Source organism: Chlorocebus sabaeus, chromosome 2 (genome assembly GCF_047675955.1).
Source record: "Chlorocebus sabaeus isolate Y175 chromosome 2, mChlSab1.0.hap1, whole genome shotgun sequence".
Lineage (NCBI taxonomy): Eukaryota > Metazoa > Chordata > Mammalia > Primates > Cercopithecidae > Chlorocebus > Chlorocebus sabaeus.
The window spans coordinates 87,560,669-87,580,649 of NC_132905.1; the positions used below are offsets into that span (position 1 = coordinate 87,560,669).

General features: G+C 35.9%; 1 protein-coding gene across 10 annotated transcripts in view; it reads left to right on the top strand.

The window, feature by feature from the left end:
- NRIP1 (nuclear receptor interacting protein 1) overlaps positions 1-19,981 on the top strand; it is a 105,547-nt gene that overhangs the window by 8,512 nt on the left and 77,054 nt on the right. For 7 of the 10 annotated variants that reach the window (XM_073010336.1, XM_073010337.1, XM_073010334.1 and 4 more), the window contains one exon: positions 13,449-13,530. The exons of 1 other annotated variant lie outside the window; for it this stretch is intronic. The gene's annotated coding sequence lies outside the window, so the exon portion shown is untranslated. Of the gene's footprint in view, positions 1-7,746; positions 10,863-13,448; positions 13,531-19,981 lie in introns of those variants that run through there. 2 more of the 10 variants (XM_073010335.1, XM_037982797.2) reach the window with 1 other exon arrangement.

The following is a 19,981-nucleotide window of genomic DNA, read 5'->3' on the forward strand; positions in this document are numbered from 1 at the left end:
ATTGCACTGGAGGGAAGTGTAGTCACCAAGGGCTGCCGCACAGGCTCTTTTCCCTCCAATGCTAGCTGTTGTACTTACACTGCAGTGTTATTTGAGGCAGTGAAAGCAGCTATGTTTCTTGATATAATTCATTAAAATAGCTTGTCATGGTCTTAATCTGAGTGTTCCCAAGGCTAATTATGTTTGTCCACTTCAAGGAGCAGTTGTAGCAAATTCAGAACCGTAGCTCTTCCTGGTTGAAAAGTTACAACTCTTGACTATTACAGTTCTTAACATGATTTTTTTTTTTTTGATTACCCTATCTTCACTCACAATAATTTTGTTCAAGACTATGCTGTGCTGATAAACTGGTCTCTGAAATACAGAGGAAATTGACAATGCATTTGTGAAATGGAAGGAAGTGGAAGTAGAGAGGTGAGGAGTAGCTGACTTTATTTTGAGAGTAGACTGGTCAGGAGGGAGATTGTTGAGTTGAGGAGCTTTGTGGCACATAGTACATTTTTAAGTACATACCAGGTATGTGCTTTTATTGTTAAAGCCATAAGAAATGGAGTTATGATCTTCTCCACCTCCTTTTACTTGCCTCATTTAAAATTTATGGAATTTTGAACCTAAAAGATTCAAGCTGAGTGGTTCCCTATACACTGAAAGGTATAGTCAAATTGAAACTATATTGGAGACACAAGGATGAATAATAAGACTCGTAAACATAATATTTTCTATGGTGCTTTAGATTTTGAGTTGCCAAATCCTGTTGGAAAAGCAAGAGATTTGTATAAAAGCTGCAAAGGAAACATTTTGCATCTATCTTTTGTTTAGAGAATGCATTGTATTTTGGCCAAATAAGAAAAAAGAGAAATTGTCAAAGTCAACAATACGGTGAGAAGAATGTCTTCCTAAAGATCAGAATGAACTTACATTGTTTCCTTAACTGATCCATGCTTTTCTTAAAAAAAAAAAAAAAAAAAAAAAAGAATTAAAATACAGTGAATCTATGTGATGCCAAATACAAGGATTGAAAACAGTCTTTTTTTAATTTACCATCTGATTCCTTTCCAATATATGGATGTTTGCTCTTATTGTGGCAAAACCTGAGGCAATGAATTGTTAACTATTGCTGCAAATCTGCTTTTATCTATCCTGGTAATACTTGACTGACCTGAGTCAAAGTTACATTTTCTTTTTTTTTTTTTTTTGAAATAACTTTGAATTTCTTTTGCTTGGGCTTTCACAAATTGAAGTGATTTCATAGAATCGTTAGATTCTTCAGGTTGGAAGAGAATTTGATAAAAGCTATGGCTGCTCTGGATTTAAGCACACCTATCTTAGAGGCACCTTGTCCTCCCCCCATTTATCAAACAAGTTGGGTTTTAGATGCATCTTGTGTATGGAAGAGCACCCAGCTAGTGTAGACTATAAATAAAATAATGATAAAATGCTACCATTTAGTGCTTATAGCCATTTTCTTTTCTCTTGGGTTTCCTTCTTTCTCTATTTTTGTTTCGTCTTTACTCTGTTTTCCTTTTTATTTCTTAATATCTCATTCATCTTTTTTTTTTTTTAATTGCCAGGGGATCCATGCGATACAATGGGGTAAACGGTTACTTATCTTCCTGTAGTTTTTGTTATTGCCATTAAGTTAAAATGTCCAAAACAGTTACTGTCTGCATTTATGGAGGAAGAAATTGAGTCCTTAAGAATTTAAAGACATTTTGAAAGTCATTCAGCTAGCAGTTGGGGGGACCTAGGATGACCAGTCAAATCTTGGTTTATTTCACACTTTTTTGTTTGTTTTTGTCAAAGCAGTCTCAGAAAGAGGGGTTCGTGTCCCAGGTGGTAAGAAATAGTTAATAACCTTTGGTGATGGATCCTGCAGTAAAATCCAAGCTAACCCCAAGAAGGGATCTATAATAATAAGAACAAGGTCTTGAGACGTGGAATGAGAAATGGCTGGCTGCCTCACTTTTGTTCTAGTACCTTATTTTCTTTTCATGGTCTTCATAGAAGTCTTAGGATTTGTTGAATATTCTATTACTTGAAATATAATTTCCAAGCTGAGAATTAAAAAAAACAAAGAGTACAGTTATGTGCATGTTAATACAGTGGCATTGTTTTACATGTTACATACATTTGGAATTCTATTTAAAAAGAAATAGGGAGACTTGTTATTTATTTGTAGATGAACAAAGCCAGAGACCTTTAGTTGACCAGAGCACTCACAGGCCATCTCTACTTTTTACTGATGAGTGGTCTTCTGACACCATTAACAGAGGTGATTGGGTCTGTTGGTTCAACTGGAAACGGATTTCAAAGGTTATGGACCCCATTCCTCTATTCTCTTGAGAAAGGTAACAAATAAGATAAGAGGGCACTGTGTGGACCAGTGGTGATAATGTGCCATGAACCAAGTGCACATTGGTCTACACACCTAGAAAAGAGAGCAAGAGAGAAGAAATCTATATGTAGACCTTTTCTTGGACCACACACTGGCCATGCTCCTGACCTTGGTGAAACAAATTGGAAAGGAATATTCTCCCTCATGGGACAGTGGGCAAGGGAGTTTGTAGGCTTACTTCTGTCCCCAAGCCTCTAACAAGAGCAAATCTTCTTTCACCGTTTTGTGTACACCCTGATTGTAAAAGTTAAACTTGTGTTATAGCTGTTTTCCTTGGTAGAACTCCATGAATAGGAGCTTATTCATCAGTGTACTGTCAGTCCTGTAAGTGTCTGGCACACAGAAGGATGTCTGTAAGCATTTGTTGAATTGAACTGTACCAGTCCCAACCATTGGCAAAATTTGGCTCACTTAGGTCAGCAATAGGACCTTTATGTATTTATGCATAGCAGCTGTTAATTATTATGTATAACTTGTGAATAATGGAAGCTCGTCCACGTTTTTTCTTTAGTCCATTTAAATTAGGACTTTTAAAAGGAGTGATAGTTTTTTCCTTAAAATTTATTATCTTCTTTCCAGGCATACTAATTATGAGGGAAAAAGTGAAACTGACTGTTAGTGACATTATGATTAATTGGTACTTGAAATAATTTGTTTTGTAATACTACATTTCTGCAGTAATACACAAATTATAATATATTAGAAAACATGTTTAGCAAAATCTTTGGGGACAACTTTTTTTTTGTAAGGAAATGAATAATAATATTTCTAGAGCCTTCTAGGCAGTTTCCTTAGCATCACTTCCGGTAGTCAGAAGGAATCCCCAGCTGGGCACACTTAACTGCATTGGATTTGATGGCTTGGGAAGTTGGAAATGTTAACATTTCACATCTAGAGTTAATTTTGGTGTGCAGTAACCTTAAAAGTTAAGAGGGTGTCAAGAACAATTGATGATTCAGAACTTGGTAAGTTACAGGATTAAGCAGTATATGAAGCCCTTTTGTATTTTAAAAATTAGAATTTGCTCTTCACTAAAGGTGAATTTCCTGACCCTTAGAACACCATCATATTCAACTTCATTAATAACTGCTGGTAAGAGACAGAAAATAAAATTATTTTGAAATGCAGCTCAGAGATTTCTAGATGAGAAATTTATTTTAAAATGCTAATAAAAATAAATGAATTATATGGATATATATTTATAACATTGATTTTTAACAGATGCTCTTAAAATAACTTTAGTTTCTTGCTTTGTGAAGGCAAAGCTGTGGTTTTTTTTTTTTTTTTTTTTAAGCAAAGGTAACTTTATGAGTGTTTGACAGTATATTTCTTTTGGCTTACATGTCTGTGTATTCACCTGCTTGTAAATCATAGCAAAAAGGAACAAGCTTAGTGGACTAATGTATGAAGTAAAAGGGCAGAAAAATGAGCACATTTGCTATTTATGCACTGTGTTCTACTGTGTGCTTTCCACCAGTGCTTACCTATCCTGAGTTCCTGAACAACTTTTCCTTCATTGTTCATTAGTGTCAGTTGGTATGTTATAGAAATGCGTGAATTTCTCTACATTAGTTGTAAGTGTGAATTTCCCACCATTGGTTTCCTCAGCAGACACCCAAACTTAATTTCTGTTTCATGAACTAAAAGTTGTAGGTAAGCCATAACGTCTGATTGAAATTAACACTATTATCCTTTGCAATGAAAAGGGTGAATAAAACTAAAGTTGCAGGTAGTTGCCCCGATACAAGTGTTTGCTTAGTTTTGACCATACATCAATCTGTTTATTTTACATTTTACACGTCCATGGGTATTCTTCCCGATAATGCCAAGGAATGCTTTCCTTTGCAGGCATCATTCTAATAACACAAACACATTCACTTTGAATTTTAAACTTTTTCTCTTTTTTCCTCCTTTAATAAATTATCTCATTGAGATTATTCATTGTTTTGGCAGCACTCTAAATGATCTTGCTTTTGCAAAATCATTGTGTGTTCTATTTAATGGCATGTTACTTTAAACCTGTAAAGTTTAGGGTTGCTAAAGGCAAAAGCTGACAATATTTGTGAATATTGAGAATAGGTAAAAATGGACCTTTGGGCAGTCAGCAAAAGTAAAATTAAAATCTGATATTAAATCTTTTGAAAATCTAAAATTAATATGGATTTCTTCACACCAATCAGAAATTCAAATTTTGTTTTATGTTACTGATCTTTAAGTTGTATATGTGTCACAGTGAGGGCGGTAAGAACATTTTTTTCTAATTGTGTGAAGTTAATGAAAGGAAAAATAACAGTATACATCACTGTGGTAAAACTAAAATATCGTTAATGATAGCATGTTAGTTTGGACTACATTTTGTTTTATTTTACAGTGAAATAGAGAGTGTTTTGGTTCTGTTTTTTTGAATTCTGGTAAATGTGAACAGCAATTCATATGCATTTAGGTGTAAAAAAGACATATTTGAAAAGATATGCTGCGTGAATTTGTCCGGTGAGGATAAGTAGCAAGTTGTAATTGCTTTCTGTAGTTTAAGCCATTGGCTGTATTAATACTTCAGTGAAGTATCGGGGGAAAAATAGTGGTTGTACATACTACCTTGTGAGTGTTGTAGGGTTTAGTAGTTCTCAATGACCATTGTTACTTTTAAAGAGGAAAAAAGAAAAATAGTGAGGGGATAGGACAGGAAGTTTCGATGTGTGGGAGGGGAAAGGAATCATTACTTCTCAACTACTGAAGTCACAGTTTATTTTGTTTTAGACCTCTTTGCATAGCATATTCTAGAGGATGTTGAAGGATAATAATTTGTTGTGAAAATGTTAGTGTCCTTAACACACTTCCGGGTGGTTTAACCATTAATCAGAAACACCATGGAGATTAAAGAATTGGAACTAGGGATTAGATAGGTTTTAGTGAGGCTTTGCCATGGAAAAGCTATGAAATGGGTGAGTCATTTAACGTCTCCTTGCTTCAGTATCAGTGTTACTTTGAAAGTGAGGTTTTACTTTCGAATGTATTGAGTATCAGGGTGAATAGAACTTAGGCCTGGGAGGATGTCCCTTATGATTTTTTGAGCTTGGCATTTAATATTTTACAGCAAAGTTTTTAGCTTAACATAATTGAACTTGTACTAGATAGGGTTAATAGGCTAGAACAAAAGGTCAAAGCATAAGGCATTAGGCTTAATTAAGGGAGAGCAGGAGTGGCAGGAGTGTGTGACAGTTAAATGGGTTTCCCACAGACTAATGTCGGTGACAGTGCAACCATGCCTCAACTTAAGTGGGTTATTTTGTGCAAAGGGCAGCAGTGATTAGCAGTTTGACATGCCAGACACTTCTGGCCAATCCCATCTGTTTTAGAGGTTAAAAAAGCACACCTTTATGAGCTGATGGATTGATTTGTGTGCCCGTCTGGTAAAGATTAGAAGTCCAAGGCCAATGCAGTAAATGTCAGTTATAGAATATTATCCTTTCTTGGTTGGCTCATTGTTTTAACCGTCAACTGTTTTATAATGGGGGAGAACTGCTGTTTATGGAGTTGAATGCAAGATAGGTGGGGGAACAGGTGAGGGAGGAAGAAAAACATTTCCTAGATGGACTTGTGAATTAACATAGTCTGTAGCAGGTGTTCACATTTTAAATGGAGTGTTTTTGACCTGTTCCTTACAGTTTCAGACACATTGTTCTTTTCTGAGTGTTATCTGAGCACCACTGCCAGTCCAGGATTTCATTTTGCATACAGAATTGGTAGGTTTGTTTATTTAGGTACCTCTTTTTAAAGGTGTAATAATTTTTTATTGACCTCCTGAACAAGGAAAAATAAAATGAAAATAACACACACACACACACACACACACACGCACGCACACACACGCGCGCACACACGCAGAGTTCTGTGTTCTTTTATGTGGTCAGTCAGGTGCATGTGAAAAGGAGACACAGGAGAGGCTCAGGAAGACAAAGTTTATTGTACTCATGAGTTCTTGGAGGCACAGCATGACATTCAGGGCCACATGAGAAAGCCCCAGCCTTGGTCCAGGGGCCAAAGGGGCAGGAGCTAGGAGAGAGAACAGGCTGCAGCCGTTTCTGGAGTATCTGTGGGAAAGGCAAGGCAGGGCAGGTAACCAAGTTCAAGATTAGCTGGTTTGCATTTGCTGTAGGTAAATGCTACTGCTACTACTACTAAGAAGCTATAGGTGTATAGTAATAATAGCTTTGAATAAGTTGTAGGTATACAAGCTCTGAAATGTAAGAGTGGTCCCTAGTTTGCCTGGTAGATACCAGGCAGGGGAATATTGCCTCCTGGGTGTGTGGGCCAGGTGGAGGAGGTAGGCTGTGGATTGGTCAGTCTGCATGTGAAAGGCGCACTGAGTCCTTTGCCTTTTCTAAGCATTGGCTGGCACCTAGAGGGGCAATCTCTTCCCAGCCAGAAAGGAGTCAAAGCCATCATAATATACGGAAAACAAGAAACGTAAACAATACACACATGTGTACTTGCTTTAAGGGTAGGATGTACTGTGGTCACATGAGTCCACAGTGAGAGTGGTAAGAACATTTTTTTCTAATTGTATGAAGTAAATGGAAGGAAAAATAACAGCATGTTTGAACTTAGACTCTAACCTATTCTTTGAAAGCTGTTAAGTGCGATGCCATTAATGTAGTTCATTTTCAGTTCTGGATTGTAGCTCATTTAAAGATACACAGATACTAGGTTGTGGTTATAGAAATTGGCTCCAACATATTCTGATATTCAAGGAAAGATCCCAATATTATGTGTATGAAATCTTCAGATATTGTCCTCATAATCAATGAACTTAGGAATATATAGCATTGATTCATTCTTTTGGGATAGGCACAGAGAGAATGTTTGAAGAAAACAAAAGTTATCTTAACAGAAGATTATATTCTTCCTGAGGTTTGAGTTCAAATAGAAATGTAGCCAACAACATTGGAGATACATTGGAAGGTTCTGATTGGGGTCAATAGCTTATTCTTGTCAAAGAATGTGAACCATTAACTGCCTGTTACCTAGTTACACAGATTATATATTTCATGTCTGGCCCTGAATTGTTTCTTACAGAAAGAAAATTAAAATACCCAGATGTGGTCACTGAAAGTTATATGTAGACAGTAATAGTAGTTAGTATTTTATCATATATGTGTATGCATTTATTTTAAAACTAAGCTAATCCAAAGTGAATTGTCTTAACTTAAAAAAAGATTGAGAAATTTTATTTCTCATTTACAAAGGACGAAGTGACATCATGTATTCAAATTTATTTAGGAATATCTTAATTAAATATGTGTCCATCCTTGTGTTCTTTGTGGAGTAGCATCACTTGAAATGATTTGGATCTAATATAGATTTACGTGAAAAAAGTTTTGCCCTTCTCTGTAGGGAGAGAAGGTGAAGAATAAATTTTATAATATCATTGCTTCTCTTTCATTAAATCATTTGTAAGTTGCAAAAGATTGGCTTGAGTAGTGTGAAAGTGCTTGGATAGTAAATTAAATGTGAGAGATTTACCTGATGTAATGGGTGGAAACTGCTTAAATGAATCTTTTGGTGATGTTGTATTAAACCTGAGACAAATACTTCATATTCTGCATGTGTACTAATATTATAAATATTTAAAAGGTACCCTAAATCCTATTCTTTTGAGTTCCTTCCCTTTTCTCCAGTAACTCAAGTGCCAGTAGTGCCTAGTTTGTGTTACAATTCTTTTTTACAAAGCTAAAGGGAAATATTTTGTAGGGTTAACTTTTTTGTGTGTGTATTTTGATGTACTCTTGAGGTTTTGGAGAATACACATTATCCCCTGTAATCTATGCTAGTTAATCTTTCAATCTATTGTACCTCTTTTCTTTTATTAATATGGTATTATTGGATTTGAGACATGTAAACTGTGCTTCTCTAAGCAAATTAGTTGAATATATTCTTGTTTAGGCTATAAAAAATGAAAGCAGGGACTCAACATACTTGGCCTCCTGTGTTTTAAATTCTTGTCCTAAAACGATAGCTTTGTAACCTGAATATTAGGTGTTAGAAATTTTACAAGACAATGGAAAAATAATAGCCCTATATTGTATTTTGATTCTAAATGCTATTAGAGTGTAGAATTGTGCTTTACCTCTATTTAGGCAGATTAATTTTAAGAAGAAAACCATAATATATGATGGACTTAAATATATATTTTAATGTTATTTATATATTTGTAAAATGAATACGTGTGTGTGTGTGTATGTATTTGTGTGATATATTTTAAATGGAGATGTCTGCACCTGTTGATTGCATTAAGTATTTAGTATCCCCTAATGAAGGATGGAAAAGGTGCTGCCACGCTGTCTAAGTGGATCATTTCTCCTTGGTAAATTGCATGCATTCTACTTTTTTGTATTCTGTGACCTTGCAGTCAGTGACTTCAGCCCAGAATAGTTTCAAAGTCATGTAAATGAATGCAATTAAGGTATTGCCTATCATCTTACATAGTTCAGATGAAACCTTATTGGATAGAGAGGTTTATTTGCTTTATGAGGGAGGTCAAAATAAAGTTAAATTTTATTACATAAAATGATTTGGTAATGTTTTTATTTAGCTCCTGAAAAAGTAATGTCCTAATAGGAAATGATAATGCTTTTTTTTTTTTTTTTTTTCCCTTAATCACCTGGAGGTCTCTTCAGGTTCTGTTTGTTTTTGTGTGATAATTATAAACTCTATCTTGAGGAGATGCCTTCTGTCAACTAAGATTTTGGAACATGCTGCCCGTAGTTACGATTCCAGGTATCTTTGACTTATACACATAGGTGACATACCCTGTTAATGATGTAGGATAGCTTTGGTGTTGCTGGTGTGTAGGTATACTTCCTTTCATTGTGCTTCACTTTGTTGCTCTTTGAAGATAATTTTGTTTTTTACAAATTGAAGGTTTGTGGCAGCCCTGCGTTGAGCAAGTACCATTTTCTCAACAGCATGTTTTCAGTTTGTGTCTTTGTGGTCACATTTTGATAATTCTCACAATTTTTAAAACGTTTTCATATTATTATATAAGTCACGGTGATCTGTAATCAGTGATCTTTGGTGTTACTGTTGTGATTGTTTTGGGGTACCAAGAACTGTGCCCATATCAGTTGGCGAACTTAATTGTTAAGTGTGGTCTGACTGCTTTACAGACTGGCTGTTCCCCCATCTCATCTCCCTTTCCTTGGGATTCCCTGTTCCTTGAGACACAACAGTATTGAAATTAGGCCATTTAATAACCCTATAATGGCTTCTAAGTATTTAAGTGCAAGGAAAAGTTGTAGGTCTCTTACTTTAGATCAAGAGCTAGAAAAGATTAAGCTTAGTGAGTAAGGCATGTCAAAAGCCAAACTTGTCTGAAAGCTAGGCCTCTTGTGCCAGTTGACCAAGTTGTGAATGTAAAAGGAAAAGTTCTTAAAGGAAATTAAAAGTGCTACTCCAGTGAACACATGAATGATAAGAACACAGAGCAGCCTGATGTAACTTGGCTGTGTCCCCACCCAAATCTCACCTTGAATTGTAGTTCGTATACTCACCATGTGTCCTGGGAGGGACCCAGTGGAGGTAATTGAATCACAGGGGCAGTTACCCTGCTGTTCTCGTGATAGTGAGTTCTCACGAGATCTGATGGTTTTATTTATTTATTTATTTATTTATTTATTTTTGAGACGGAGCCTCTTGCTCTGTTGCCCAGACTGGAGTACAGTGGTGCGATCTGGGCTCACTGCAAGTTCCGCCTCCCAGGTTCACGCCATTCTCCCACCTCAGCCTCCTGAGTAGCTGAGACTATAGGTGCCCGCCACCACGCCTGGCTAATTTTTTGATTTTTAGTAGAGACGGGGTTTCACCATATTAGCCAGGATGGTCTCGATCTCCTGACCTTGTGATTTGCCTGCCTTGGCCTCCCAAAGTGCTGGGATTACAGGTGTGAGCCACCGCGCCCGCCCGAGATCTGATGGTTTTATAAGAGGCTTTTCCCCCTTTGCCCGGCGTTTCTCCTTCCTGCTGCCTTGTGAAGAAGGTGCCTTGCTTTCCCCTTACCTTGTGCCATGATTGTAAGTTTCCTGAGACTTCCCCAACAATGCGGAACTGTGAGTCAATTAAACCTCTTTCCTTTATAAGTTACGCTGTCTCGGGCATTTTTTCATACAGTGTGAGAACAGACTAATAGACAGCCTTACTGCTAATATGGAGAATATTTTAGTAGTCTGCATAGAAAATCAAAGCAGCCGTAACATTCCCTTAAGCCAAAACCTAATCCAGAGCAGGGTCCTCACTCTCTTTAATTCCACGAAGGCTGAGGGGAGATGAAGAAACAGCAGAAGAAAAGTTGGAAGCTAGCAGAGGTTTGTTCATGAAGTTTAAGGATAGAAGCTGCCTGGATAACATTAAAGTGCAAGATGAAACAGCTAATGCTGATGTAGAAGCTACAGCAAGCTTCCAGAAGATCTAGGTAAGATCACTGATGAAGATGTCTACATTAAACAGCAGATTTTCAGTGTAAATGAAACAGCCTTCTGTTGGATGAATATGCCATCTAGAACTTGAATAGCTAGAGAGGAGAAACCAATGCCTGGCCTCAAAACCTCAAAGGGCAAACTGACTTTCTTGTTAGTGGATTATACAGCTGGTGACTTGAAGTGGAAACCAATGTTTGGCCATTCCAAAAATCCTAAGCCCCTTAAGAATTATGCTAAATCTCCTCTATCTATGCTATATAAATGGAAGAAAAAGCATGGATGACAGAACATCTGTTTACAGCATGGTTTGCTGAATATTTTAGGCCCCCTATTGAGACCAACTGCTCAGGAAAAAAAAAAAAAAAAAGATTCCTATTAACATATTACTGCTTATTGACTGTATACCTGGTCACTCAAGAGCTCTGATGGAGATGCACAAGGAAGTCAATGTTCATTTTCATGGCTGTTAATACAGCATCTGTTCTGTAGCCTGTGGATCAAGGAATAATTTCAACTTTCAAGTCTTACCATTGAAGAAATGCATCTTGTGAAGCTATAGTTGCCATAGGTAGTGATTCCTCTGATGGATCTGGGCAAAGGCAATTGTAAACCTTCTGAAAAGGATTCACCATTCTAGATGCCATTGAGAATATTTGTGATTAATGGGAGGAGGTCAAAATATTAACATTAATAGGAGTTTGAAAAAAGCTGCTTCCACCCCTTATGGATAACTTTGCTGGGTTCTACTCCTGATTGAAGATACTGTGTGAACATTGTTGAAATAACAACAAAGGATATAGAATATCATATAAACTTAATTGATAAAGTAGTGGCAGGGTTTGAGAGGATTGACTCCCATCTTGAAAGATGTTCTACTGTGGGTAAAATGCTAACAGGCCAATGGACAGTGAAGCTACTGGTGATAAGGGCGGTACCGTGCAAACTCCCCGATACCACCATAGCAGCATTCCATTTCTATCAGATACGCCACTTAGATCTGACTTACACTTCTAGAACTCTCAATTCCTAGCCTAGAACCTGTGATCAGTTCTCAAGGATTATAGCTTTGAATAAAAATAAATCTGTAAACCTGAATTCTAACCTCCCAAAATAACTCTTTTTCATTTCCTTTCATTTTACTGGGGGCCCTTCAATCTCTTAAAACCACATAAAGGTAACAAATTTCTTAGAGTAATACTTCCCCAACATCCTAACCAAGCAGGCTCTTCACCACTATACCTGTAGGTCAGTTAGTCTGTATCTTGCTTATTGTTATTCTGCCTGTGTCTGTGAACCCTCAGTACCCCGCATGGTGCAAGGTATACAGCTGATACTCCGTAAATGTCTGATAAATGACATCAATTAATCATAGAGCCTTAATCAATTAACATGCCAGGCTTAAGTAAAAATAATATCATAAAAGAGAAGATCGTAGTTTTAGATGGACCAACTGCAGTGAAAAATATATGCCCTTAATTACTACTACACACGCATGCACACTCTCTCTCATCCACTCATTCACTGTCAGTTCTTCATCACTAAGACTCCTCCAGTATCTATTTCAACGCTCTCCTAATCCCCCCGGCCCAGACAATCAGCCTGGCTGGGTGGTAGGTGTCCTTTCTAGCCAGATGAGTTGGGACTCTGGTGTTGCTCTCTGACATCCTGTACCAACCAGCGTGGTACTCAGGCACTGTCCATTGGCCTGTTGACCAAAATAAAGTTTCTTAAATGTTAAATTGTTTGCTCCATCCCTTGCTGGCCAAAAACTTTGATCCACTCTTTTGTTCCTGGTAGTATGAACTTTTCCACATCAGTGTCATTCTGTATCTAGTATGGTTCTAATTCTGAGTTTAACATTTTCTGTTCCTAGTGGTACAGAAAAGAGATGAGGTGTTTCAAACTGTGCAGTGACTGTTAAATAATTCTAATACTTTTTCTCCCAGAAGCCTTGACTGAAATTCCTCTTTATCTTTGACATTAACTTTTTACATCATCAACAATAGGGACAGTCTTTACAGTAAAATAAACACAGATGGGTAGTTAGCTGGGTGTGATGGCTCACGCCTGTAATCCCAGCACTTTGGGAGGCTGAGGGGGGCAGATCACCTGAGGTCAGGAGTTTGAGACCAGCCTGGCCAACATGGCAAAAACTCATCTCTACTAAAAATACAAAAATTAGCTGAGCGTGGTGCTGGGCACCTGTAATCCCAGCTACTTGGGAGACTGAGGTGGGAGAATTGCTTGGACCTGGAAGGCGGAGGGAGGTTGCAGTGAGCTGAGATCACGCCATTGCACTCTAGCCTGGGTGACAGAGGGAGACTCCACCTCAAAAAAAAAAAAAAAGGGTAGTGTATTTTGGCAAATATTTCTGTAATTAATGCTGTTCTGTTACATGTGGTCTACAACTGTGTCCAAAGAAAGCGTGTATCATGAAGAATATGAATACTTTTTTTACCTTGTAATACATCTTTTTGTTGTTTTTTGAGATGATTTAGTTAGTAATTAAAATTCCATTGTAAAACAACTCTTTGAGATAAGGTGCACTTGAAGTAACACTTATTTCTCTTAATTTTCAGGAAGTGTTTGGATTGTGAGCTATTTCAGAACTCTGTTCTCAGGACTCATTATTTTAACATTTGGGAGAAACACAGCCAGAAGGTATTGTCTTTTGTCTCATTGCCCCACTTTTTAAAATGTTATCAAGACTTTCCAATTGTAGAAAAGTAAGACTATGTCATGTCACATTTTGTTATTTTTCTTTAATTTTTAGATATTGATAAACTACTTTGCCATTTGTCACAAAGAAGGTTATATTTCAATTTTGGTAAATCAAAATGTTGTGTAATCGAATAAAATGTCTGGTTTAGAGTAAACCAGTTTTACCTATTTTAAACATGAGGTATTTACATTTTACCTTACTAGTATAGAACTATTTTAAAGAATGTCTTGATTTGAAAATGAGATACATAAAGTTCCTTTTTACCTAAGACAGTGTGAAGTATACCTGAAACATTCAGGCAGTCTTAAAATTATTCCTGCCTGCGACAGCTCCACCTTCTAGTGCAGGGATCAGCTGCCATCTGCTTTTGGATCAGTCTATCATCAGGGTCCATGGATAGACTCAGCCAGGCCTCCTGGTTTTGCCCCTGAACATCCATTTGCTAAGTTCCCTCTTTGCATGATCATTTGTGGATAGATTGGAACAGCATAATAATTTATCTGCTTGTAGACCCAGAGTGTCAGGACATGCGATGTATTACTAGGAAGGAAGGTTATGTTAAAATCATCTTTTGAGAAGCTTGCTCACTTTGTGCTTTGTCTTATCTTAGTCCATTTGAGCTGCTGTAACAAATACCATAGATGAGAGGCTTGTAAACCACAGAAGTTTATTTCTCACAGTTCTGGAGGCTGAGAAGTCCAAGACCAAGGTGCCAGGAGATTTAATGTCTAGTAAGGGCCTGTTCCTCATAGACGGCTGACTTCTTGCTGTAACCTCACATGGGTGGAGATGGCCAGAGGATTCTTGGGACCTCTTTTATGAACTAATCCTGTTCATAAGGGCATTCCCCTCATGATCTAATCACTCCCCAAAGTCCCCACCTCCAAATCACCCTCACATTGCAAATATGGTTTCAATTTGTGAATTTTGGGGAGATACAACATTCAGACCATAGCATACTTCATAGACCACATATGGATATGCCAGCCAATTTGACTAATGTCAGTGGTGAACATAGTCTTCTTGATCTATATCCAAGGCATCCTTCTTAATGTTCAACCTTATACCTCCTCTGTATCTTGTGTTTTCCTTCTCGAAAACTTTTGCCAGCTGTCTTGCTTGGAATAGAAGCAGATGAAGGAAGGATGCGTAAATACATCTAATAAAATAATGTATTTGTTAAGATTGTAGTGAATTGGCCACCTTCTTTTACTGTAATACAGATTTAACTTTATTAGCTGAATATTCATGATTTTTATTCATATGAAATAACACAAAAATCAGTTTTTACAGATTTTCTTAATCACCATCAAGCAGTGTGAATTTCTAGGATTGGTTGAACATAGTCTTTTAGTAAGTCTCCCCAGTACGCTGCATTGAACTTTTAAAATGGAAACTCTGTGTTTAAGATTATTATTTATTGGCAAACCAACATATTCTTCCTCTTCTTGTCAGTTACGAGGGAAAGGCAAAAGCAAGGAAGAAATTTAAACAAGCAAATTAGGTCTGTGAAAGGACTTGTAAACGAACCCCCAAAATAAGTTAAATTTAATATACACTTTATCCAGTAAAATAAATTATATAATCAGAAACTGGATTTTATGGAATTTAGAGTTATCTTTTCAAATTAAAGATGAGAATGAACTATTATAAATATTTCGTATAAACATTCACACTTAGCTTTAAAGATGGAAGTTATAATTTTAATGATAATATGAATTATCAATTCATGAAATGTTGTCATATCTCAGAATTAAATGTATGTTTCAATAGAGTTGATAGTTACTAAAAAGAAACTGCAAAGAAATGGAAAGTTTAGCTGAAGGATTAAATCGACAAATTCTCATGTATATTCAAGGTAAGAATTAGTTTTAAGTAATTATTTTGAAAAGGAATCGTAATGCATAAGGTCCTTTTAAGAAAAAGTTTCTTCTGTTTATACAAAACCTACTGAAGTGTAACTTCACGTAATCAAATAGACACCCTTATTTGTTAACTTGATTGTTTTTTATATAAGTATAGTCTGAGTAACTAGCACCCTACTCCAGAAGGCTTATTATATTTGTGTATTTTCTAATCAATCCTGCCTGTACCCAGCAGAAACTAGTCTTTGACATCTTCTGCTATAGGTTAGTTTGGCCTGTTTTAAACTATATAAAGTTGGAAGCATGTCATATGAAATCTTGCGTGTCTGTGTTTTTTTAATCAACATTATGTCTGTAAGAGTCATCCATGTTGTGCATGTTATTTGTTTTTCCCCCTAAATTGTCGGTGTTCTGTTCTATGATTATACCACCATTTATCCATTCCACTGTAAATGGACGTTTAGTTTTCTTTCAAGTTTGTGGCTACAAATAAGGCTGCTGTGAACTTTTTTGGATCTTTTGGTAGAAATAAACGTTGATTTCTCATGAGTACAGTGTCAGCACGGGAATGGAACTGCTGCTGAGTGGTGGGGCATGCATGTGTTTAGAGTAATAGGTACTTAGAGTGCTTTTAAGAATATTTAGGAAATGTCGATCAGTGTGTCTTTTGTTAATGGTAGGTTTTATAATTAGAGAGACTTATTTTTCTTTGACCTAGTGTAAACTCCAAAGTTGTTTCTTAGGAGTTATTTAAATTTTCCCATCTGTTAAAAAATAAGTTACCTATTTTCTGATTCCATTATAATATGTGTTTGGCTCACAAAACCTGGGTTTGTTCTAACCCTAGTGAAGGAAACTAGGACACAAAACCCTGCTCTATGTACTTGTGATCGTATGACGGAAATACTGAAAGCGGATTTTGAAGCAAATCAGACATAACACATATTGAAGGCTTTTTTTAATTATTGAATATTTGGACACCTCTCTGAATATTTAAAGTAATAGATACTTTTGAGTTACAAAACCCTTATTTCAGCATTCCTGACAGGTGTTTCTTGTGACCTTTGTGTTTTTATTATTCTGGTGATAAAAATTGATATCACTCATCCTAGCAGATAAGTATTTGAGAAATTAATCTTTTTCTAGGTCTTTCCTATAGAGCAGTGCTGTTCACTAGAAGTATAATGTGAGCTGCGTTATGTAACTTTACATTTTAAATGTTAAAGTTTCTAGTAGCTGTGGTTAAAAGTAACGGGTGAAATTAATAATATGTTTGATTTAACTCAGTATCTGCAAAACGTTATCCTTTCAGTCACTATAAAAAATCAATATAAAATGATGAGATATTTTGCATTCAAAAAGAATGTAAATCTGTACTGAGTTTTTGAAACCTGGTGTGTGCTTTGACTCACGGCTCTCTGAATTCTGACTAGTCATCATTCAAGCACACAGGGGCCACATGTGTCTACTGGTTGCTATATTAGACAGCACAGCTATAGAGTTACATTTTGGGTTTTTAAAAGACAGTGCTTTAGTCCGGTTCATGACTAGTTAAAATCACCCTTAAAAATCCAAGAGAAAGGGGCCATGTCAAATGCTGAAGTACTATCTTTAAGTAAGTTTCAAACAGCCTATTTTTCCTTCTGTTTTGGAATAAGTAGCATTTTCTTTGCTTGAACATCAGAGAAATCAATTAGCCAGTGTTTAGGGGACATGTCGAATGACAGATACGTATCTTTAAACTGTAAAATCCAAATCTGTGGCAGTAGATTCGTATTTTCCATCTTACTCCAAGTTATACTAGGTAGAATTTTACTTTTGGGGGAAGTGTGTTTTTCTTTTTTTAAAAGCATGGCTGTTTTAATTGAATGTGATAGATTGCTATATGATACAACTCCACTATATTCAATAAAATAGGGGAGTTTGCAGATACTTTGTGTGTGTACATATAGATGTGCCTATGACTTCTCATTGCTTAGGATATTTAAAATTTACCTAAATTATGAGGGTTAATGTTTCTTCATGTTTATTTTCGCCAAATGGGATAAATCAAGGCTATAAACCGTCTCACATGAATGTGGGTTTGATTTTGCCACCAAATTGGGTTTAAAACTTCTTGATATTCAGCATTGGGAATGTGGATGAGGGACTATTGGCGTGTGAAGACAGTCAGTATGGAGGCGTATTGTGGAGGGAACAGCCCTTTGAGGGATAGATGGCATCTTCACACTTCAGCGCTTGCCTTGGGTCCCAGATCTGGGATACAGTGGTTGTTTTATAGCTTACCCCCAACACATTTTTGATAATACTACCTCCACACTCTTAAATGAAATTGGTATTCTTTTTGACACTCAATTCTTATTGAGTAGTAAGAAAAGAAAATTATTCCTCTACTTAAAAGCCTTCACCTCACTTGATGTAAAACTAAAGTCCTTTCATTAGCTGAAAAGGCATCTTCTTAGTGGAGTCCACCCTGGTGACCACATGATTCAAAACGGAAACCTCCTCTTTTTTCTCTCTCCTTTATGCTGTTCCCTTTCTCCACAGCACTTAACAGCTTTAAAAATACAATGAAATTTGTGTTTCTTTTTAAATTATAGTTTATTGTTTAATCTTTCTAAAATTGAAACTCCCTGAAGGCAAGAATTTCTGTTGTGTTCATTACTAATAAATCTGAAGAAGCTAGTGGAAGGCTGAGCATCTGGAAGGAGGACATACCTGTTCATAGACTAATTATTTATTGAATGCGTGGAGAAGATACACATTTGTTTTTATTTCTGAAAATTTGCCTTTATAGGTTTTCTGGGGCAGGGAATATTTAAAGGAAATGAAAACAGAAATTGTAAGTTATAAGCATCATAATACATTTGGATAATTTGAATAATTTGAAAATAGTTTTTTTCATCAAACCGACATACACATCCCTTTGAAAGGTAATATGTAAATAATGAACTTTTCAAAAATTAGGGTTTATTATTATGGTCAGGTAATTTTTCTTATAGATATAAATATGTGTTTTTTTCATTTGGATAATAAAATTATGTTGGTAATCAGTTTGAGAAGTTCATTTATAAAAGATTTCTGTTTCTGTAAAATATAGGAGACATACATTATATTTTGGTATCTTAGTATAGATCAGGCACAGCTCAAAAGGTTTTGGAAAGTAATTTTGTATAGAGAAGTATAGATTGGCTTTCATTTTATACAGGTGGTATCTAATTGTAGTTCTTGAAGTTTTATTTTTAGGTCAACTACAATAAATGTTTTTAAAATAGTACAAAAATTGAATTAAAGACATATTCAGTTATGGTATATGGTACCCTAGAAAACATTCAAAGGGGACATTATAATGTTTATTACATTTTAGGATAAGTGTGAGATGATAAATGTGATCAAAGTCTTTCCTAAAAGTCTATAGGCAAGTTCTCAGTTTTATATTATACCTTTATGTATTTAACATTTGATTGCAGTCAGCAGTAATTATGACTATGTCAATAATCATTTTCATTGGAACAGGAAGAATTACGAGTTTTGGTTTGTCTTTCCACTGCCATTTTCCAAATTCAGGCTTTGTTACTTTCTGGTTATTAGATAGTGACTGCAGTAACTTTCTATTTGGTCTTTTGTCTTTTAGTTTTATTACCCAATACATTCTACACAGCAAAGTAAAAATTTCTGAAGAAAATTATTATGACCCTGAACAAAGACCTTTGCTCCCAAGATAAGACAGGTCCTATTTCTGCTTGGTTCCTGCATATCTCAGGATCATCTGTTTGGTTTGCCCCTTCCTTAAACGTGTTAATTGCACATTTCTTATTCTGCCACATTATTTTTGCTATCTTCAGCTCAGATGTCCTGTGATCCCTACTAGTTTTCTTTTACCAAAGGCCATCCATCCTGTGATTTGTATGACCACTCGGACAGAAGGGAACATGTGCTCCCATCTACTCTCTTACAGTGGTTGACGAATGCCACTCACACTGCCTTTATTTTTCATATCTTTTCATTCATCTCTGCAGCAAAATTATAAACTTCTAAATGGAGGGGGTTGTATCTTTTGTAAATTTGTGATTTACAAAGCACTCAACTTGATGCCTCACGCATGTGGGGTGATAAATCAAACCGTTGGTGAAACCGAACTCCAGAGTATGTCCTGATACAATTTTAAAGCTTTAGAAATGATCAAAAAAGGATAAAAGTTCATCTTTATTATATTATGCAGGTTGCTTACATTTGTGCAACAGTTTTTTCATATACTTTGTATGCAGATGAAATGATAGCATGTGTTTTAGAAATTTACAGGTTGCGAAGTGTAATATGAGTAATTATGACAGTACCCAGACTTTATTTTGTGGGATATATACATTTCTTTGACTTAACTGACTGTGATATGTAGAATGCTTTTTTAATGTTCCTTACCTGAATAAGCAGAATTTATTTAATATGTTAGCTAAATAAATTCTGCTTATTATTTTGCTTAAATTTTGCTTATTATTTCCTTATAGCTTACTATAGACTTAATATT